The sequence below is a fragment of the Mirounga angustirostris genome, unplaced genomic scaffold (genome assembly GCF_029215605.1).
Source record: "Mirounga angustirostris isolate CCGP_5_RB_7025 unplaced genomic scaffold, mMirAng1.0.hap1 SCAF_7, whole genome shotgun sequence".
Taxonomy (NCBI): domain Eukaryota; kingdom Metazoa; phylum Chordata; class Mammalia; order Carnivora; family Phocidae; genus Mirounga; species Mirounga angustirostris.
In genome coordinates, this window is record NW_026991715.1 from 113,261,934 (window position 1) to 113,284,637 (window position 22,704).

Consider the following 22,704-nt stretch of genomic DNA (forward strand, 5'->3'; position numbering starts at 1 on the left):
CAGAATCAGAGAATCTTTCTCATGAGTTCAGGGAACATGGTGGATCAGGTGGGTTTTTTTTTAAGATTTTATTTATTTATTTGAGAGACAGTGAGATCTAGAGAGCATGAGCACACACAGAGGGAGAGGGAGAAGCAGACTCCCCGCCGAGCAGGGAGCCCGGTGCGGGGCTCGATCACCCTAAGATCATGACCTGAGCCAAGGCAGACACTTAACTGACTGAGCCACCCAGGCGCCCCTGGATCAGGTATATTTTGATGGAGGAAATCTCTAACTGGTAAGCAGACCTGGAGGTTTGAAGTGTTATCTCCTTAAGCCCATTGTCCCAATGGGAAAAGCAAGGGCCACACTGCTAGGGCCTGGGCTGGCAGGGAAAGTGGGTGGACCCACCCAGCTGGTTTCCATAGCTCTTCTCAAGGCAAGTGGGGTGGTGCCCAGGCTGTGGGTGAGTCATGGCAACTGCGTGTCTGGGCAGCAGTGAGCCCTACCTGCCTAGTGGTGGGAGCGCTGGGGCACCTGGGAGGGCCAATCCTGCCCTTTGGTGGCTGCCGGGAAGAGCCTGCTCTCCCAGCCCTGACCTGGACAATAGGAAGTGCTCCCCTCGGAGCAAGGGGAAGAGCATGTGCTAGACAACCATGGCCCACTTCGGGGAGGCGGAGGAGGTCCAGGCCCTGCCCTCAGACAGCTGTGGTCCACCCAGAGCAGAGAGGCCCGCATGGAGACCGGGGGTGGGGAGAAGCCCTGTGAGCGATCCAGGCCTCCGCACTGGAGTTTCAGAAGATCTGGGTATGGTTTCCAGCCACCCTTACTAGCTGTGTGACTTGAGGCAAATCACTCAGCTCGGCTCCAGAGGAGGGGATGATGCCTGCTCCGTGGGGTTTTTATAAACATTCAATAATGTTTCATAAAACACAGGTCAATATAAAGGACTCTGCAAATGGCTAGCTGACAGACTGAGGGTATGCTAGGCAGAGCCCAATCAAGGACCTGGACTGGAAAGTGATGTCCTTCTGAGGTCCGAGGAGGCTGCGGAGTAGTCCCAAGGGCTGACTGCAGGCAAGAAAGGAGGTGCCTCGACTATGGGGTTCATGAAGACCAGACTATAGAGGTAAGCTTTTGCTCCTTAAGTCCCAGGGAGCCTGTGGCTGTGTCTGAAGCAGGAGGGGTGACTTCAGGTCTCTGGAAGGCAGAGCTATACTGTGTCTTCAAACATAAGGCTTGGCGGGGCTCGGTTGGTAAAAAAAACAAAAACAAAAACACCAACAACAAAAACACACAAACAAAAAATATAAGTAAGACTTGGCATGTTTCCTTGGTGAGGGGACATGGGCAATGAGGACAAGGCAAAACGTCAGCCTGCCTGGGACACACTTGCACTTCACCCTTGGGGAGTTAAGAAGCCACTGAGTGACCAAGGCTCAGCGCAGAGACCCCTGGCCTGAGCTTCTCGAGGCCCAGGCCCCTGTGTAGAGTCCAGGTGTGCAGAAATCGCTGGCTATCGTTGTAGAATGAAGGAAAAATCAGGAAGGGCACCTGGCTGGCTCAGTCGGTAGAGCATGAGACTCCTGATCTCGGGGTCGTGAGTCTGAGCCTCACCTTGGGTGTAGAGATGACTTAAAAATAAAATCTTAGAGGTGCGTGGTTGGCTTAGTCCGTTAAGCTTCCAACTCTTGACCTCAGCTCAGGTCTTGATCTCAGGGTTTTGTGTTCAAGCCCTGCGTTGGGTTCTACGCTGGGCTTTGAGCCTACTTAAGAAAGAAAAAAAAATCTTAAAAAAAAAAAAAATTAGGAGCCTCTGGCCCAGTCCCTTATTTTATAGGAGGGAGAACAGCCCAGAGTGGGAGCTTGATGTGTGTAAGTCACACAGCAGGCAGTGAGAGAGCCAGCCTACAAATGTTGCTCCTCCTTTCACTCCAGCCTCTCCTTTTCAGAAAGGGCCTTGTGGCAGGGAGGGAGACGTTTGTCGGGCCCCAGCAGGGCCCTCTGCACCTCCCCCAGGTCCAAGCAATGACCTCCTGTGTCAGGGAGAGGAGGTGAGGTCAGCAGTTCTCGTAGAAGGGGAGAGGAGGTGCCACCCTGCCTGGGATGGTCCGGTCTCCACCTCACCTCACCCTCCCTGGCTCCAGACAGGAGCTTCTAAGGAACCTGGCTGGGCAGCCTTTGCCTCCTTGGAAAGCCTCCAGGGGAGTTACAAGGAAACCGTCCCTGTCTGCTGTCTGCATTCTCCACAGGCCCTGGCACTCCCTGTCCAGAAGGGCTGGGGCTGCTCCTCATGCTCTCCCGGGGCACCAGGCCCCTTCCCCTTCTCTCCCCTGCAGAGGTGCTTGGGTGAGAGAGCAGAGGCACGGCGCCCTGAGTGACTTGCAGAAACAGCCCCTGCTGAGTCATCCTTTACAAATATGCCGCCAGGTTATGGCAGCCCTCCGTCTAAAGCCCCTCCTCGGTCCAGTAAAGCTCAAGTCTGAACAAGCCCTGACTCTTGAGCCCTTGTCACCTCCCAGACTGCAGCTCTGTGGCTCTCCTTCCATCACCCCTCCAGCCAGCCTGACCCCTCACTACTTCCCTCTCACCAGACATGGCAGCCCAGCAGCCTCAGGACGTTTGCACTTGCACTTGCAGCTGAGTTGGGATTCGGTGATGGGGCCAGTTCCTTCGTGAGACCTAATAAGGAACATGGGGAGCCCCCATGCTCACTCAGCCCTCCGGGCTCTGGTGTTTTGTGGACACACAGGCTGGAGAGGGCCTCCAGAGTCCTCCTGATCTTTGCTGAAATGCCACCTTCTCAGGGAGGCCTTCCTGGATCACCCTGTTTGAAGATGCCATCTGCTTTTCACTCCTCACCTCTTTCCTGGTTTTATTTTTCTCCAACTAACATACTCTGTACTTTACCATTACTTTCAAGTCACAATCCTCTTGGCCTCGCCAGGATGACTGCAACACAACAGCAGATATTTTTGTCACTCTCTTCCTTCACTGCTGGGTCCTTGGGATGTCGCACAGCGCCAGGCACACAGCAGGCCCCCCACAAACCCCGGGTGAACACTGGATGATGAGGGAATGACTAAACAGGTAAAGAGAGCCACAGAAGCTATCTGCCCGCCTCCCGCGCCCCCCCCCCCCCCCCCCGGTCCTGGGTAGAGGACATGCCCACTCCCCACTCTGGAACTCCTGAAAAGTGCCTGACTCTGCAGACTTTGTAAGAGGGAGTGGACCAAACTGGGGTCCAGATCTTGGCTGTTAACACCCCCTGGGACAATCACCACCTCTACCCCACTCCTCCAAGCCCATCTTTCATTTTTCGGATGGCTTTGTCTGCCCCTTTTACCCCAGTCAAAACTCTCTGGTTTCTTCGCATCTATTTTATTCGCTGGAGGTACAAATTAGATGTAACAAAAGGCACACATCGGAAGCCTGCAGCTTGATGACTTTTTACATCCATCACCCCCCAATCCAAGATGAGAGCCATTTCTACCCCCCTGGGAGGCTTCCCAAATGTAGCTCCCCTCCTGACTCGATCCCCGCAGGATTGGCTGTATCCGTGTCAGTCCTTCACCTAAATGAGGCGTACGGTCTGTGTGCCGTCGTGTCTGGCTTTTCTTGCCCAGCACTGTGTCTGGGAAGCTTCCCCACGTGGCCCCAGATGGCAGGATTTGGCTCTTTTTTACTGCTGTAGAGACTCCTCCTCTTCACATCTTCTTGAGTCGGGATTCGGTGATGGGGCCAGTTCCCTTGTGAGGCCTAACAAGGAACACGGGGCGCACCCACGCTCACTCAGCCCTCGGGGCTCTGGCGTTTTGTGGACACACAGGCTGGAGAGGGCCTCAGTTGCTCTTCTCCAGAGTTGGGGAGGCAGACCAGCCCTTGGAAGGCAGATCAGCGTCCTGGGCAAGGACTAGAATCAGGCTGGGGCTCAAACTGCTCATCTGCCCCTTCTCGTCAAGGTGACTCTGGGCAAGCCGGTAAGCCTTTACTTCTTTTCTTCGACTATGAAATGCAGATACAATTATGCTACTGACTCTGTGACATGGCTGTGAAGAGGGAAGACAATGGCCCATGAGTCTGGTACTCAGGGCAGGGGAGAGGCTGGGTACACGCTAGCTACTTCTGTTAGGCTTAGACCGCCAGACACTCGTCCATCATTGTCTTTATGGGATCTTTGCCCAAGGGACCAATCCATAGCTCTTTCCTGGCCGTGTCCCCTCACCTCCACGGTGCTGCCTACTCAGGCCTCAGTTTCCTCAACTTGCATAACATTTCATAATGAGCCCAGAAGAAATACAAGGAAGCACACCTATATAGGGACCATTTACAAGCACTGTAATGAAAGCTTTGTATCCTCATTAGATAGGACTCATTAAGAGACCTTCGTTCTGGACTTTGAACTTGAGCTTCATAAAGTGCTGAGTGAAGAAGTCGTTTTAAGTGCAGAATGCAAGCACCAATTTGAGATTCAATCTGCTCTCCCCGATGGAGAAGGCTGAGCCACTCACGCCCACTCATCATGGGCTGTTGCCTCCCAGCTAGGAAGCCGCCATCCCCACAACGAAGCCACACACGAGACACAGCCCCACTGAGGGGGCCTGGGCACATTATGGGAACACCGATGTCACCCCATGACTCAGCCCCTCAGGACTACCAGCCGCAGTGACACGGCCCGTGCGGTGACTGTATCAGGGGCACCTTGGGAGCCCTCGGTGACCCTGGTGATGACCATCACCTCCCCTTCAAACGTCACAAAGCATTGATAACAGCAGTAACAGTATCTGATATGGGCGGGCAATTGACAGTTTGTCAGTCACACATTAAGTGGGACTCTGAGCATGAGGGGAGCCGCGGCTGCGTTGGTTGATGGGTGACGTGAGGTCTGGGGCCCGGCGGGGAGCATCAATGTCTCCACCGCAGTTTCTCCTGACATTGACCACACGCCAGGGTTGCACCATCCCCAAGGCAGTCCCCCCCCAGGGCAGGCCGTGACACTGGCAGCCACCTTGCCAGGAGGGAGATAGCCACAGGCCCACGAGGACACTCGTTGAGGGATGACTCTCTGTGGCAGGCACGTCATGCCTTCGCTCATTTAATCCCCCCGCAAGTCTGGGGGGTGGTGTTATGGGTCAAATCGTGTGCCTCCAAGAGCAGTTGAAGTCCTCACCCCAGGACTTATGAATGGGACCTTCTTGGAAATAGAGTCTCTGCAGATGATCAAGTTCAGAGGAGGTCATTAGGGTGGGCCCCTATCCAGCAGGACTGGTGTCCTTACGCAAAGGGGAAACCTGGATGCTGAGCCCCACATCACACGGGAAACTGGGATGGTGGAGTAGCTGAGGTGGGCCTAGAAGGATCCCCGAGAGGCCACTTGCTCCCCTCCACACGCACTCACACCCACTGCAGCCTGGCGGCTTCCCCTAGAGAAGGAAGTGCTGAGTCAGTGGCTAGGGGGAGCAGATGCCAACACAGACCCCAGGCTGCAGCGGGGAGGGTGGGGGCTGCATGCACGGCGGGGGGCTGGTGCTAGCTTGAAGACAGAGGAGCTCCCGGAACAGTCTGTGCTGGCAGTGCCCAGAAGTGGTGCCCCCCTTCCCTCGTGGGCCCTTTCCTCCTCAAGGTCCTGCAGTACCCCTGGCAGACATGGGACCCCGCCAAGGCCACAGAGTGGAGCAGCCCGGGGCCAGCCCTGAAAGGAAAGGGTGGCCACAGGCAGAGGGTGTGGAGACGGGGTGGAGAGAGGGTAAGGGCGCTAGAGCAGGTGGGCCTGCGCTCCCACTCTGTTTTCGTCACTCACTGGCTGGGTGCATTTGGTCTGACCTCCCTTGGCCTCAGGCTCCCCATGTGCAAATCGGAAATAATAATAAAATGGCCTTACGCTATAAAGCAGAGGCCATTTTTAAAATCCCTCCCTTAGCACAGTCCCCAATATATAGTAAGGACTCCACAAATGTTAGTGGATGTTGTAATCATTGTTACGGGAGTGCCCCTGGACCATCCTGAGAATAAACACGGTGTGGAGGGAACAAGGTCTCGTGTGTCCTAGACGGAGAGGTGCAGTATGGGGCAGCGAGGCGCCAGGCCAGGGTCCCCGCCCGGCTCTGCTCGACTTCCCTGGGCGGACCTGAGCGAGCCCGGGGGAGCCAGTGTGTAACTCTTGCCGTCTTCCCTGGCAGGCGGCGGGGAGAACAGGACTACCCTGGGAATGCGGCTTTAACCAAGTGGAGGGACCAATTCAGTGGCTCTCTTTTTCTTTTCTTTTAAGATTTTATTTATTCATTTGAGAGAGAGAGAGAGAGAGAGCATGAGCGAGCAGGGGGAGAGGCAGAGGCAGAGGGAGGAGCAGACTCCCGCTGAGCAGGGAGCCCGATGCGGGGCTCGATCACAGGACCCCGGGATCATGACCTGAGCCGAAGGCAGACGCTTAACGACTGAGCCACCCAGGCGCCCCTCTCTTTTTTCTTTTTCCTTTTCCTTTTTTTTTTAACAGCAACAGAACTCTCTGTCTGAAAGAAATCTTGGGCAGAAACCCAACAGATTACACAGATGCACGGCCAGGTGGCCGTGGCCAGGGGCTCCAGAGTCCCACCCTGTCAGGCACTCCCCACCGCCCCCCCGCTCATCAGACCCCATGGACTGAGTGGATGATTCCCTAATGCCCAAGTCTTCAACCTAGAAACTCATTAGCCTCCTCTGGTCCCTTCCAACCTGGAAGAAATTGCTGTATGCTGCGTACCACTCTGCGCATGCGGTGTGTGCCCGGCAGCCCGTGTGAAGGAGAGGGGCCGTCTTCCGGAGGTGACCTGGGGGTGACCTGCTCTGCAGGAGTTAACAAGTTAAAGATAAGGGGTAGTCCTCTGGCTGGCTTCTTAACTGGACCACCCTTGGCTTACTTAACTTCCAAGAGCTGATGGATGACGTTCCAGCAGGGACGCGTCCAGGGCAGGGAGGGAGTCACCTTGCTTGGTCCACACCCATCAGACACCATGGGGAGCAGTGTCTTTAATTCTGGGGCTGCTGGAAACAAGGGGTGTTGCGCGTGCCTCACACTCTCACAGGAATTGCAGGACACCGAGAGAGATGGCCCCGGAGACAGCCTCCCTTTTCCTTTATCCCCATGGTTTGCAGGGCCGAGAGCCAACCAGGCAGCAGCTTTGCGCCTGCAGGTGGAATTCACCAATGGTGAGGACCAACCTGCTGGGGCTCCTAAACACTCAGCTCGCTAACAGGCAGGGCTGTCCTTGTCTGGCCTGGCGGCATGGCTCGCGTCTGGACCCTTCCAGACCTGGTCTTGATCTACAGCTCTGGGAAACCAGGGTAATGGGCAGCGAGGTCATGGATGTGAGCGAAACTGCCCCGTAAAGTGGAAGGGCCATGGAGGCCATTTGAGCAGAATGCCCGGGAACGCTGCCCTGTCTCCTGCCCTGCTCCTAATGAGCACCAGCGGAAGGGCAGGGCCCCGGTAGCTTCTCGAATGTGCAACCCCAGTGCCGAGGCTGCGTGGCCCCCAGGGCTCTGAAGAGCGAGCGCCTTGGCTGCCAGCTCTGTGTGGTGCAGAGGCTCTCCTTTGGGTGCCGGAAAGTTTGGGGTTTGGGCTTGTTCTCCAGATGAGTTGTGGTGGGAGGGGCTGGACTTGGCAGGTGACGAGGGCCCTGGTCCTGGCTCACCGTGTGCTCACATGGGGCCCCTTTGCCCCTCCGGGCCCCTGTGTCCTCGCATGTAAGCCAACAGACTGTCTTGCCATCCAGTGATAAAATTCTGGATTCTCTTTCTTACCTCGAATGACAATAGGTACTTACTGAGTGATTACTGGGTGTCGGGAGGCAAAGGCCTCCCCACACCATACAGCTCTGGGAGGTGGCTGCCTGCATCCTCCCCACTGTACAGATGATGAAGTGGGGGCTCTGAGAGGCAGGTGGCTTCCCTGAGGTCACGTGACTGGCAAGCGGCAGGGATGGAATTCACGCATCTGTAGTTTTGTCTGAGAACTTGCTCCCTGCCCTGGCCCTCCCCTCCCCACCCATGTTCACACAAGACCTCCATGGGTGCAGGGCTGCGGGGTGCCACGCTCCTGAGCACATTCTCCACGAGTGCTTCCTCGTCAACTGGTTTTTAAAGGCGGCGTGAAGAACAAGATGAAGTTGTGCCAGAGCCGGACGGAGTCATGGACCCAGGTGGTCACGGGGTGGCACCATTTTCACACGTGTGCTGCCTTCCCGGAGGCGCGGGCACTGCTCCCTCCTTCCCTTCCTCAGGCTCACCCTGCTGGGAGGACCTGGCCGCCGCGCTGACCAGTGGGAAGGGACGCATCTCTGGCTGCAACTTGGGGCCCTCCCCTGACCATGGTCAACCCAGTGCTCCATTTCCCCAGGAGCAGGCTTCCCCAGGAATGAGGCCCAGCTGGGGGGTCCCCAGCCCCTGTTGGCCACCTTCACTGCCCGAGGCCGGGTGCAGACCTGCCACCAGGCTCTCCTGACATGCTCTCATGCCATCGGGTGTGGGCTTTCTGGAAGGGCCTGCCTGGCTCAGGGGTGCGTCTGATGTCTGGCCTTGTACTGGTCAGTCTGTCTAAGGCAGGTTTCCCCCAGCGGGTTCCACGGTTGGCCCAGAGCTAGTTCCATAGTCCATGTCTAGAGCCCCCCCTTGTCCTCCTGCTCCCTTGTGCTTGGCTCATGTTTTGACTTATCAGAAATGCTATGAAGGGGCGCCTGGGTGGCTCAGTTGGTTAAGCGACTGCCTTCGGCTCAGGTCATGATCCTGGAGTCCCTGGATCGAGTCTGCATCGGGCTCCCTGCTCGGCAGGGAGTCTGCTTCTCCCTCTGACCCTCCTCCCTCTCCTGCTCTCTGTCTCTCATCCTCTGTCTCTCAAATAAATAAATTAAAAAAAAAACAAAGAAAAAGAAATGCTATGAAGTATTTTCACTGACCAGTACTCTCTGTACTGACCACACGTCACCCTCTTCCCGTGCCCCTGCTTGGAACCACTGACCCAAGGGGATGCATGGGCATTGTGGCTGGTCACTCAGGACTCTGAAAAGACCAAGAAGGGAAGAGACATCTGGGGCTGGTCAGGAAACGCCTGGTTTCTGTGATGAGGAAGCAGGTGGTACTGGTGACTGTGAGCATCTGGCTGAGTGCGGCTCTGGGAAAACCTCTCCGGTCCTCACCGCACCTCGTCAGCAGCCCAGAGGCCTGGCACAACTCGGAGGTCTGGGCAAAGGGTGTGAGAATTGCCGCCATCCAGAAGTTTGGTTTCATGGAGCTGACATCTTCGGCACTCATCATGAAGGAGGCTCATGGAAAACACTGGAAGGAAAAGCCTGGGATTCTCCCTCCAAGGATATTAATCATGTACAAATCAAATGCCTCAAGTAAAATGAATGCCCAGTTTGAATTAGTTGTCACAGTTTAAAAGTAAAAGTATTTCAGGGCGCCTGGGTGGCTCAGTTGGTTAAGTGTCTGCCTTTGGCTCAGGTCATGATCCCAGGGTCCTGGGATCGAGCCCCGCATCGGGCTCCCTGCTCAGCGGGAAGCCTGCTTCTCTGCCTCTCCCCTGCCTCATGTGATCTCTCTCTCTCTCTCTTTGCCAAATAAATAAATAAAACCTTTAAAAAGAAAAATAAGTAAAAGTATTTCACATAAAAATCTGAAATTTTGTCTTCTGTTGAAAAATTGGAAAACCTGGCAGGACTGGGGCCTGTGCTCTCACGCGGAAAAATCTGGCAGGAAACGAGGGTCCTAGTCCCGACTTAGCCCTAAGCTCCTCATCCCAGATCCTTTTCACCATGGCCCGTTTTCCTTAGGCACAGCCCCTTTCCCTCTTTTCTGTCTCCTTCCACGGGTGGATAAAGGTTTTTTGTTTTGTCTTGTTTGGGAGGTCTTACATTCTTTTATTATGATAATGCAAATCTGTTTTATGTACAAGGATTGGTTCTATCAGATAAAGATTTTTCCCTTCCCATATAGTCCATCTATCAAAGTAAGTCCCATAATTCGAGAAAGCTTGCAAAGTAAGTCCTGCTCTCATTGATTCGCAGACCACATGAACCACATGAAGACCATCTGAAGGCTCTGAGAAGTCCAGTGATTTCCCAAAGCATAATGGTCCCCATGTGATATAGTGGGTGCCTTCCCAGGCAGTCTCGGTGCCCCTGGGGTGGGCCCAGGGTTGGTGCTTTGGTATCCTATCGAAACGCTGGGCAGGTCTCAGCGAGCTGGCAGATGAACACCTCTGTGATGTGGGGGAAGCTGCCTGTTTGACTCACAGAAGGGGCAGAGACAGAAGAAGATCAGATGATGAACTTCAGACCAGGGCCAGTGAGTCAGCGTCCGGCCCCCAGCCTTGCCCTCGGCCTGGGTGTCCCCTCACAAGCCTGGCTGAGGCTGCCGTCCTAAGGGTTAGAGTAATTAGAACCTCTACCCCAGGACCACTGACCATGGTCCTAGCCCCTGCCGGGCTACGTGCCTTGCTTAGGCAGGAGTGCTGACTCAGATGGACGCGCCAGCGCCCCAAGCAGCTCCGGAGATCAAGCCGCCCTGTCGAGTTCTTTCCTGCCAGCTGGAATTGCTTGGGGATGGCTGATTCTGAGTCTGATTCTGTGCTCAGCGAACGGAAAGGGTGGGGTGCTGCAATCAGCTGGTAATGCCCGCCTCGGTTGGAGAGGAAGGAATGGTGGGTTTGCCTCCAAATGACATCCTGCCTCTAGTCAGTGGGTGCCCCTCACTGGGGTTGAGGGGAGCCCCCGAGAGGGAACTGGGCTCTCCAGTTTGGAGGGGAAGCTGAGGCATGAACGGAATAGACGGTACGACCTCTTGGTTGTGCTCTGTCCAAACCAGCTTCCACATGCCTGCCACTCCCACGGCCTCCTCAAGAAGTAGCCACGTTGGTGTGACACACCCCCCGGCTCCCTGGCTCAGGACTGTGGGTGGGGACCCAGAGGCTGATTCACCAGCCGCTGAGGTGGCCTGGTGGGAATATTAATTGAACCGAGTAGATCCTCTCGGGGAAGGTGAGTAGAAGGCAAAGAGTAGAACCGTTGGCTGAGTAAAAACAGTAACAACAGAAGTTGTAAGATCAACAAACAAGTAGAGAGAAAAAGATGACAGGAGCGAGTGGGGTTAATCATGTGACAACCTCCAGCTCCTGCAGCCACCACGCCAGCCGAGGTGTGGGAGTGCAGAAGCATGCTTGCTGGTTTATCACTAATCTGCACCCATAATCCTCTGAATCTGTTTCTGGCCAAAGGATTTTTTCCTGTGTCAAGGGCCTGGGCCTTTTAGGCCCGCTGGGGTCTTAGCCCTGGGCCTAACTCCTGGGCCACTTTGGGTGGAGCGTGGCATCCTCCCTGGGGACTGGGCCCTCAGAAAACATGTGTGAATCCGTCATGAGCAGCACCCTGGCTTTAGCCTTTTTTTTTTTTTTAAGATTTTATTTATTTGAGAGAGAGAGAGCATGTGCAGTGGCAGAGGGAGAGGGAGAGGGAGAAGCAGACTCCCTGCTGAGCACGAAGCCTTACACGGGGCTCATCCCATGACCCTGAGATCATGACCTGAGCCAAAGGCAGATGCTTAACCAACTGAGCCACCCAGGTGCCCCTAGCCTTTTGTTAATTCAATAAATATTGATGATGAGGAGATAAAATTCTGGGCACGCCAGCCACACCACCTGGGTTTGAATCCTGGCTCCGCCATGTTCCAGTTGGGTGACTTTGGGCAAGTCACGTAGGCTCTGTGTGCCTCAGTTTCCTCAGATGTAGAATAGGGGCATTGATGGCATGTCACAGGGCTGCTGTGAGGGATAAATATGAGCACTGAGACCGGGGCCTGGGGTACAGCGAGTGCTGCTAAATGTCAGGCCTTGCGCCAGGTGCTGAAGGGACAAAGTGGACTCGCCCCTGCCCTGGCAGATGCTAGAATCTGGGGGCCACTGAGGGCCCGCGCCCACCTTGGTCTTCCATGCTGTGGGAGAACCGGTCTTTTCTGGGCCTGATCTCAGCCAACCTTGGTGAGAACGGCATCTGCCTCACACGTCTTGACCTGCCCCGAACCTTGTGCGCAGCCTGGGGTGACACGTGCCGGCCAGGCATGGCAGTGACAGGGCCTGTGCCCGAGGCGGGGAGGCAGTCAGGGCTGGGAGTCAGGAAGACCGCTGGGCTCGGGGGCGGGCGGGGGGGGGGGGCACAGGGATGGAGGGAGGAGGCCCGGCCAGGAGCCATCTTCCTGAGTTGCCCCTACTGAGGGCCTGCTACACCGAATCACCACCGACCGCGCGGCTCGAAACACAGATGTATTCTCCCACGGCTCCCGAGGCCAAAATCCAGAATCAAGGTGTCAGCTAGACCACGCTTCTTCCAAAGCCAGTGGGGGAGAATCATTCCCGGCTTCTTCCAGCTTCTGGTAGCTTCCAGCGTTCCCTGGCTTGGGACGGTATCACTCTGTCTTCACATGGCTTCTCTCTGTGGGTATCTCCATGTTGTCTCTGTGTCCAAATTTCCCATGAGGACCCCAGGCATGTCGGATTTGGGGCTCACCCTGACCCAGCAAGACCCATCTTAACTGGATTACACCCGCCAAGACCCTATTTCCAAAGAAGGTCACATTCACAACTTCCAGGTGGATGTGAATTTGGGGGAGGGGGGTGCACTAGTCAACCCAGTAAAATTTCTTAGCCATCACCTATCAAAATGAGTTCAGTGCTCTAGCTCCCATTTTACCCGCGAGAAACTCCAGGGGGCCTCTCTGACCTACTGAGCCCTCTGAGGGCCCAGACACCGTGGCGCTGGAGGAAGGACGGGAGCCACACGCACAAGGGAGAAAGGGGGCAGCAACAGGAAATTCCTTCTCCGGGCAACGTCCAAGGCTGCTTATCGCGCGGGACGGACTTCAGCCTCCCAGCCCTCCTCCTCTCGTTCTCCAGCCCAGCGCCCTCAGCCCCTCCTGGCGGCAGGCAGGAAGCCGCTTAGCCGCGTGCTTGCAGAGGCCTGTTCTCTGCTGACCTGGCCAGAATAAGCCAGCGGCAGCTCAGGAAGAAAAGCAGCGGGGGAAACAAGCTGGAAAGAATGTTTATCTGGAGCCAACAGAGGGGAAAGGGCTGGAGCCCATAGCCAGAGGCCCACTCGCCTGAGAAGGACCCTTATCTCCTCTGAGATGCGGGGCTCTCTCCTGTGTGTGGTGACCAGAGGCTTGCAGGGGCGGGGCGGGGAGAGACGCAGCCCTGTTGCCTATCCTGGGGCCCTGCTGATTCAGATCACGACGGGGGGAGGGGGGGTATGTTCATCAGGACAGGGAGGGCCCTCAGAGATGCCCAGCCTACCGGTATCAAGTAAGTGACAGGTCTTCCACCAGACGCCCTCCCTCTGAATCCTCCTTAACCCAGCCACCCCAGACAGCTCTACTATTAATCAGCTGCAGCTGGCACAAGAGTTGAAAACTTGGAGTGTTGATTTGATAGGCATATACATTTGATAAAACTTATCAAATTGTACACTAAAATCTGTACATTTCATGGTATATGAATTTTGCCTTGAAAGTTAATAATAAAGCTATGTATTGCAGAAAAAATGTATATGATGGAAAAAAAAGAGAAAGAAAACTGCCTCGTGCTTCTAGCTCTAGACCCAGGACTCTCTGTCTTGATGAGATCTCCCTGAGGGGTGGAAGAACTCCCTCCAGGTCCCACAGCCCAGGGAGAGGCAAATCAGGACCCGCTCTCCCAGCCCAGAACCTAGGCACTTCTCAGGAGGCACTCAGACTTTTTACACACGGGTCACACCCAACCCGCCCTGTCTTCCCATGTGAATCAGCCCCACCTGCTGCCCAGAGCCAGGTTTCCGGCCTCTGGGATCGGAGGCCCGGCATGGGTCCCCCAGGACCGCAGCCACCGCAGGACCCACCCTGCCCCCGGGCCGGCTGCTCTGCGTGGTGGGAAAGCTCAGACCGGGTTTGAAGTACGGGTGGGAGTTTGCCTGGTCCAGAAGGGTCAAGGAGGGAATTCTGGGCAGAAGAATCAATGTGTGCGGAGGGCCAGACAGGGCTGAGGGGAGGAGGGGGCGGGGTGAGGGCTGAAGAGGATGGGCGGTGTCAGGGACACACAGACACACAGACACACAGACACACACGCGCATGCGAAGCCATTCTCCACAGGACCTGGGTTCTGGTCTTTGCTTAGTCCCTCTCCTGCTGTGCAGCTGGGGCCGGGCCCTGCCCTCTGGGCCTTGCTGTCCTCATCTGCACAGTAGGGAGGTAGGGCCAGGGGCTTCCCTACAGGCCCTTCCCGCCTCGTCAGGGGGCCCCAGTGCCCTCCTCCTCACAGTCCTCGCCAAGACCAGATGCTGATGCTCAGAGAGGCCCCCACCCTGGCTGGGAGCTGGCCCAGCAGTCCCTGCATCTGAGCAGCCCCATCCAGGATTGGGGAGGGGAGAGATACGCTGTGTCCTTTTCACCTCTGTGCTCTGGGCCAGAGGCAGCTACCGCTCTGACCCTGGGTGAGTCATGTGCCCTCTCTGGGCCCTCCCTTCTGTAACACAACAGGCCACTAGCCAGGGACCTGAGGCCCCAGCAGCTGGTGGGGTGGCGCGGGCCCGTGAATGCCTGCACAGCCTCGGAATGTGTTTACTTCCCCTGGTGCTAGGAGGAAACCGAGCAAGGCCCCTGCTGGATTCCTTCCCAGCCAGGCCAGCAGGCCTCTCCACTTCCTTCCTGGGTTGGCCACATTGTTTTAGGCAGCCCCTCCTACCCGCCACATTAGGGGGCATTCCACCTTACTTCATCCCTTCACAGATACAAACCTGACCCAGTTGAGGGTGCCCACTGGTGTCAGTCCCTCGGCCCGGAACCAGGCCCCTGCTGTCCCCCCAGCTCTGTGTCTAGCCACTGAGGGGCCCTGACAAGTCCCTTGCCTTCTCTGGCCTCAGTTTCCCCTTTTCTAGGAAGCAGGGATGGGACGAGGCGAGCTCTGAGGGACCCTTTGGTCCCAGGAGTCAGAGCCTCCGTGAGGCCTCCTGGAAGGTAGGGTAACCTGGCGGCCACAGACACTGGTTATCGTTCATTCACCACGCTTTCAGCTCTGGAATGTGCCAGGCTCTGTTCTAGGTGCGGCTGACTCAGCAGCAGCCAAGACAGATGCAATCCCTGGCCTCACAGGGCAGGGGGATGGGGGTTGAAGAAACACCTAATTATAAACTGTGGTGTGTGCTGAGGAGACTTACTGTGAATGAACTATCCAAGAGGGAAGAGATCAGAGGTCAGGGGAGGCCTCACCCAGGAGGTGACTTTTAAGCTGAGATATGGAGGAGAAAGTGCCAGTGTCACCAAGAAAGGGGCAGGGAAAAGTGTTCCAGGTTGCGGTGCCAGTCTGCCTAAAGGAATGAGGAGGAAAGACGGTGGGAAGCGTGGGGGTCAAGGAGCCGACTTGACCATTAGCGCCCAAGAGACCTTAGAAAGGGCTCTTAACCTCCCCGAGGTTCATTGTCATCATCTGCAAGTTAGCAATAATAATATTTAACTGCCACGAGACTTGTGGGAATGTAATCACACAGCGCCCCCTGTTTATTTCAGGACCTTGTGAAGAATAAGCACTCGATAAATAGCAGCAAAGTATCTAGTTGTGCTCTGTGCGTAGATGATTGATATTTATTGATCTGATTATATTTTTTGACCCGTCCTCTTTCTTTATTCTTCTGCTCTTACTTTTTTTAAGATTTTATTTTTAAGTAATCTCTACACCCAACATGGGGCGCTTGAACTCACAATCGAGAATCACATCCTTCGCTGACTGAGTCAGCCAGGTGCCCCATCCTGCTCCTATTTTTACTTTGCATTTTCATGTTACATTTTATGTATTCCTTTAAATTTCTGTAAAGGGGATGTTATTATTGCTATCTCTATTATTACTATTACTATCAAGTGTGTAAGCTGCTAGGCAGCTGTGAGGAATTCTTATCACATAATCCAAGTATCTCCACTTGCATTGATATATAATATTACTGCATCACAGAATCAAAAGCTCCATGCAAACCCAAAGCCTCACCCATGTGCCAGGGCGCTGTGGACGTGGGCGTCTTTTCCCATGGGGCTCTGGGAAATGCCATGAGGAATGTGCTGAAAGCAGGCAGGCCCTGTGAGGAAGGAAGAGAATCAGAGAAAAGAAGTCCTGGGAGCCCATGAGCGCCATCAGCAGGACTCTGGCTGTCCTGAGCGCTTGGCTGTATGCAGATGGAATGAATGAAGATGAGTAAGAATTTTCTAACACATCCCCAACAATTCTATTCCTGAGATGAAATGACCTTGAGAGGTAGCAGTTGTGTGAGCTATACAAATTATCCTTTAAGCAATGGTTTGGAGAGAATTCTGTGTATTTGGGGGATGGTGGTAAATGACACGGGAAAGTCAGAAGAGATAATGTCTCAACGAGGATTAGATTTGACTACAGGAAACATAAGTACAAAACAATAATGGCTTACACAACTTGGATGCTTATTTATACCTCCAAAGAAATACAAAGATGGGTGGTCCAGGGCTGCTTAGTGGCTCTCTAAATCCTTCTGGTTCACATCCACCTTCGCTATGGTGTGGCCCTATTCCTCATGGTACAAAATGGTGGCCATCATACCCACATTCCAGGAAGACGGAAGATAGGAAAGAGTCAGAAAGATGAAAGGAAGGGGCACCTGGCTGGCTCAGTTGGTGGAGCGTGAGACTCTTGGTCTTGGGGTTGTGAGTTCAAGCCCTACACTGGGTGTAGAGATTACTTAAAAAATTAAAAAAAAAGAAAAGAAAAGAAAAGAAAGATGAAGGGACAAAGATAGAAAGGGCAAAAGAAGAGCCTCAGAAGCTCCCAGGTGCTGTTTACGTTTGCATCCCATTGGCCAGAACTAAGTCACATGGCCATGCCTAGTGGCAAAGGAGGATGGGAAATATAGTCTTTATGCTGGGTAGCTACCGTTCAAGCTAACAAGTCCATCTTTGTGGAAGGGGAGAATGGAAGAATTAGCATGATATTTCTGATCTCTTTCAGCTCTAAAAGTTCAGTAGTTTGTGAGTCTTGACCTTCTATCACTGTAGCCAAAGTCTGAACCCTTGCTCTTGACCCAAAGCAGGTATTTGAGTGGCATAGGACACGCTGAGACTGCTGAGGGAAGGCAGGGAAGGCTTGCAGAGATGCCTGATGTGAGAGGAGGGACAGCCTCTCTGTTCTTCAGGCTGACTGAACACCACCCTGACATTTGGAAGCTTCTCACTGGGAACCTGTGAGCTCAGCGACCTACAAAATTGCCTTTCCTTGGGGCAATGAAATGTTTTGTCATTGACTTTCACAGGTTGGGAATTTATGAAATGCATACTTGAAGGATAGTTCCATTATCTCTGCAAAAATGGAGGTGAAGCTGTTGTCTGCCATGTTGGGAAATGCCCTGGATTTAACTCCTACAAAGACATCCATTCTGGAATTCAGAATCAGGAAAAGGCTTATCTCCAGCTGAGCTCATATGATCTTCTTTCTCTGTTAACCAAGTGCATAATGCAGTGGAGCTCTGTTGTGTTTGCCCTCCTCCTCCTATGGTAACATCACCTGCTTTTCTTTTGCTTTCAGTCCATGTGGTTCTTCTGCTGGGGCTAATTTCACCCCTTCTTCTCCTTTAGGGGGAGGGCACAGTGCCCAGGCCTGCTAAATGGAGTCTCGATGATTGTTTCCTAGATTGGATCATGGTGAAGTCCGTGTCATTGAATGACACCCCTGGTTCTTTTGCTGAAATTATTGAGGGGTGGGGGATATCATTTTTTCCGTGGGAGGTACAAAACTGATATGCAAATCTGAAGTTGATGGGGACCATTTTTATTTTATTTTATTTTATTAATTAATTTATTTTTAAGTAATCTCTAACCCATTGTAGTGCTTAAACTCACAAACCTGAGATCAAGAGTTATATATTCCACTGACTGAACATGCCAGGCACCACCTCCTTTTTTAAAAAAAAATCTTCTTCTTCTTATTTTTTTTAATTTGCTGGTGACCTCATCTTTGCATCTTGTAGAATGAGCTTGCTTGAGAATAAGGGGAAAAGGGCAACACAGAGGACAGAGGAGCAAGGATGGAAAGTGTGACACATGCCTGATGACATGATCTGAGCTTCTGGATCCAGCCATGTTCATCCCTGAATTTCCCAGCATATGAGTCAATATGTTATCTTTTTGGCTCAAGACAGTTGGAGCTGGGTTCCCATCACTTGCAGATGGAATAGCCCCCCATAATACACTAACCAAAATGTAATTCGCCCTGGAAGTGGAGATAGGAATTTTGTGATGAGGAATGTAAAATCATGCCAGGGGCCGGATATACGTGCTGCTCAGTTTCTCTCCTAGGAAACGTGTTGGGAGCTTAATGCGCACACCCGTGGTGGTGGAGTGCCTGCAGAAGCGGTTGCCAGTGACTCTTCTCAGCTGTGTGTGTGTGACAGTCCCCCCCATTTTCCCTCCCCTTAAGTCATGAAGCCTGGCTTGCTGTATGACTTGCTTTGACCAACAGAGGCTTCAGTGGCGCTGTGCTCGTTCCAAGCTTAGGTCTTAGAGGGTTGCGGCTTCTGCTTTTGCTCTCTTAGACCCTGAGCTCCCGTGTAAAGAAGTCTGGCCACCCTACTGGAGGGACCATATGAGAGAGGAGGCCTGGGCAGCCTCTAGATATTCCATTCACCATACTGACAGCACCAGCCATGTAAGGGAAGCCATGTTGGACTTCCTAGTCCCAGCCAAGCAGAGCACTGAACACAAAGTGTGACGCAGTCCTGATGACATTACCTGGGCCTTTGGATCCAGCCATGCCTGAAGTCAGTCCAGCTGGAAGCCGCTGAATGCACCTGCCTGAGCGCCAACACCATGTGGAGCAGAAAAACTACCCAGATGAGCCCAGCCCACCCACAGAATCATGAGAAATAATAAATTGCTGTTTTTATTTGTTTAAGATTTATGTATTTATTTCAGAGTGTGTGCACGTACTTGCAGTAGTGGGGGGAGGGGCAGGGGGAGAGACTCTTTAAGCAGACTCCCTGCTGAGCGTGGAGCTGGTCTCGGGGCTTGATCCCACGACCCATGAGATCATGACCTGAGCTGAAACCGAGAGCCAGACGCCTAACCGACTGAGCCATGCATGCACCCCTTAAGCCACCGAGTTTTGAGTTGGTTTGTTATACAGCACGAGCTGACTGAAATACCCACGTGAGCAACTTTGGAGTGTCAGGATGTGTCACTGGGTAGCTTATTTGAATTCCAGGAACTTATCCCCTCATTGAGGAGCGGTGGCGGGTTGTGTAGGGACCGAGGGTCGGAAGAGCAGAGCATGAGGACTGAGAATCTAGAACAATGAGGGGAGGCACTCTGCTTCAGCACTGCGGGGTCCTGGGTGGCAGGGAACTCACCTTGAGGAAGAGAGAGCTCAAAGCCCAGATTTCAGCCCAGGGGCCTATGCGATGGTGAATGACAAACACCCTTTGGGAGGACGTTGTGCAAATGTCCTCCAGCCCAGCAGTCTTCAGGGAGGAGGGAGGGGGAGCAGAGCCTGGTGGCCCCAGGGCAGCCCAGGTGGCGCTGGTCATGCTGGCACAGAGAAGGGACAAATGGGAGGAGAGAGAGTGCATTGGGATGGTTGGGCAGGGCTGGGCCTGGGGCAACTACAGACCCCCAGGTCCTTACAAGGTTAGAAGGCCCTGGGCCTGGAGAAGCAAGGGTAATGATTTTGAGGCTCCTACCCTCCTGTTTGGGGGCAGGATTTAACCTTCTAAACCATCTCAAATCCCTTTAGGAAGTGGGCAGGGGGAAGCAGTGGGTCACAGATGCTGAGAGCTGGGACCAGCTCTGGAACCCCGGCACACCCCAGAGCTCACAGACACCCCCCCCTCCCCCCGCCGGTTCCACCCGCTCATCTCCGGGCGGGGCCAAATGTGTGTGAACGTGTGTGACTGAATACATGTGAGTTGTGTACGTGAGCACTGTGGGAGTTGTGTGAACACGGGTGTGTGTTTGCATGCGTTTGAGAGTGTGAATGTGTGAGCTGAGTGTATACACCCGAGTGAGTGTGAGCATACTGGTGAGAGTGTGAGCTGGGGGTGCATTCGCGTGTGGGTGTTTGTGTGAAAGTGTTACGTGTGATCCGGAAATGTGTGTTCGTGGATACCTGGATGTGTCCGTGTGTGCGCATCCGAGTGTGTCAGAATGTGTCAGTGTGTGCGTGTCTGAGTGTGCGGCCGGGGGCGTGAGAACACAAGTGTGTGTCTGTGTGCCTGTTGAGTCTGTCCTCCACAGCACCCCCAGGATCTTTAGAAAACGAGGCAAAGACCTGCAGGGTGCCCCGTGCTCCCAGGACGAGCCCAAGCCCCGGGGGCACGGTCACCCCGCCCACGGGTGACCCGGCGGGGCTGCCCTCCCTGGCCTTTCCACTGCCCCCTCCCAGGTGTGGTCCCAGCCGGGCATTCCTGCCTCATCCCTGGACTGCCCCCCCCCAGCCTGCCCTGGGAGGGGTTCCTCCCCGGACTGCAGAGTGTGGGGGTGTCGGCTGCCCGGGGCCCGGAACCGAGAAAACGCTGCTGTGCGGGAGGCACTTGTGAAACTTTTTCCTGACAGCAGTGAGCCTGAAAATTCCCAGGCCTCCGCCTTCGCGGACTGCCAAGGTCACGGGCTCCCTGCAGCTCGGAGCCCGCTCTCTGCCGCCCTCTTCTGGGCGCCTGTGGCGGCGGATGCAGCGGGAAGCAGGGCTCCCATCCTCACGCAAAGCGCAGCACTCCCCCACCCCGCCCCGTGTCCCCAGCACCCCGGGCCCGCCGAGGGCGTAAGCAGGCCGGACACTCCCCAAGTCCTGGGATCTGGGTTCACTGTCTCTTGAATGCCATCTGCAGGTCTGACACTCAGTAGATGCCCACGGGGGGGGGGGGGGAGGTGGGGAGGCGGTGCGTGGGAATGAATGCATGGATTGGCTCAGGAGTCAAAGGGCAAACTGAGGCCCAGAAAGGGGAACTCAGTCAGCTGGTGGCATATGCGGGGCTCATGCCGAACCCACCAAGTGACGGGGCAGAGCTTCTGCCACGGCTTCTTGCTGGAGTGAGTCTTGGTCTTTTCCTGATAAACATGAGCCAGACTTTCCCATTTGACTGGGCTGCCCCAGGACAAATAGGCTGTCCGGAATTGGGGCAACTGGGCCAATGGAGGCTGAGGGGGCAGGCAGCCAGGGGCTGGACCCCGGCCTGCCTTTCTGGGCACCCTGCCAGGCACCCTGCGGGATTGTGCTGAGCTGGCCCATGTCTGGGAGGAAGAGGACCTGGACACAGACATGCCTGGAGCCAGAGGGTTGGGGGCGGGGGAGCCCAGACACCTCCACTCCACCCCCTGCCTCTACCATGGTGTCATTGTCCCCTGGGGACCCTGAAGGCACTGAGCTTCAGACGGGCCAGGCTGCCCAGGCTCTTCCCCTGGTCCCTGGAGCTCACTCCCCCGAGTCTGGCTTGTTCTCTCCGGCTGCCCCAGAGCAGCTCCCCTGCCCTTGGGTGACACAGGCCACCTGATTCCTGCCCTGGGGCTCCCAGACAGTGATGGCTTGCCCCCTCTCTTCTAGTTACTCAGTGTAGGAAAGGGGAAACACACAAAAGCAGAAAGGAAATGAGATCACCTGAGATAGACTCTAATGATCAGCCCCCTCCCCAAGTAGACCCAGTAGCTCCGCCTTTGCTTCAGTCGGAAGGGATTCGTCCCCTGCCGCTTTCTCCAGGGCTGAACCCCTCCCTGACCCTCCGTGTGGCCTCACCCAGGCCACCCGCACCCTTCCCTGCAGCCAAGACTGTCCCTGCAGCCAAGACTGTCCCCGCCCCAGGGTAGGCCTCCGTGTCCCACCCTTTTCCCTCACTGTTCCTGCCTCGACAGCTCAGAAGCCCTGCCGGCTGCAGGCAGCAAGACTTCATTTCCAAGTGAGGTGACTGGGTCTGCCACTCCCCTGCTCTAAGACCTGCTATGGCTCCCAGGCAGACACGAGAAGGCCTAGATGGTTTAGCCTGGCATTCGAGGTCCCACAGCATCTGTCTAACTCCACCCCCGTCATTATTCCTCCACACTGTAGGCCCACAGGAATGGTGGGCTTCCTTCTGGGCTAGCCTCCCCTGAGGGCTCGTAAGGTAAGTGAGAACAGGAGCTTCATCCATCTTATCTCTGTATCGCCAGGATCAGGCTCAGAGCAGGCTCTTAGTGTATGTTCATCAAAAGGAACTGAATGGGTTTGAGCAAACCAGTTCACTCACCAACAGCAAGAAGCATTTTTTAGCCTGTATTTATGTCCGGACATCGTGCTGAATGCATCACAAGGATTCCTCACTTCGTCCTCAGAACTATGCTCTAAGGTGGTGCTACTATAATGCCCATTTTCCAGATGAGAGAACGGAGGCCCAGAGGTACTACGTGATTTGCTCAGAGTCCTATGCAGGATCCTGCCCCAGCCCATGCCCTACCCACTCTCCTAGACGGTAGGGTTTGCCTGCTCCTGTCTTGTAAGCACATGGGCTGTCCGCCCCCCTTTCCTATTGCCTTTTCCCACCCTTCTCCATCTGGGCCCAACAGCCTTCCATTCTGCTCTCACTTCAGGCTCAGCCCCAGGCCTGGGCAGTGCCAGGCAAGGCTCCGGCCGGTCTCAGCTGCCTGGCTGTGGGTTCTTTTTTTTTTTTTTTTTTTTTTAAGATTTTATTTATTTATTTGACA

General features: G+C 54.7%; 1 long non-coding RNA gene across 1 annotated transcript; it reads left to right on the top strand.

Moving 5' to 3' along the window:
• The first annotated feature begins 1,136 nt into the window (after nt 1–1,136).
• Nucleotides 1,137–18,911, top strand: LOC135365425 (uncharacterized). The gene is made up of 3 exons (XR_010413258.1): nt 1,137–3,069; nt 17,298–17,538; nt 18,576–18,911. It is a non-coding gene; the product is annotated as an uncharacterized LOC135365425 (long non-coding RNA).
• Nucleotides 18,912–22,704: the final 3,793 nt, after the last annotated feature.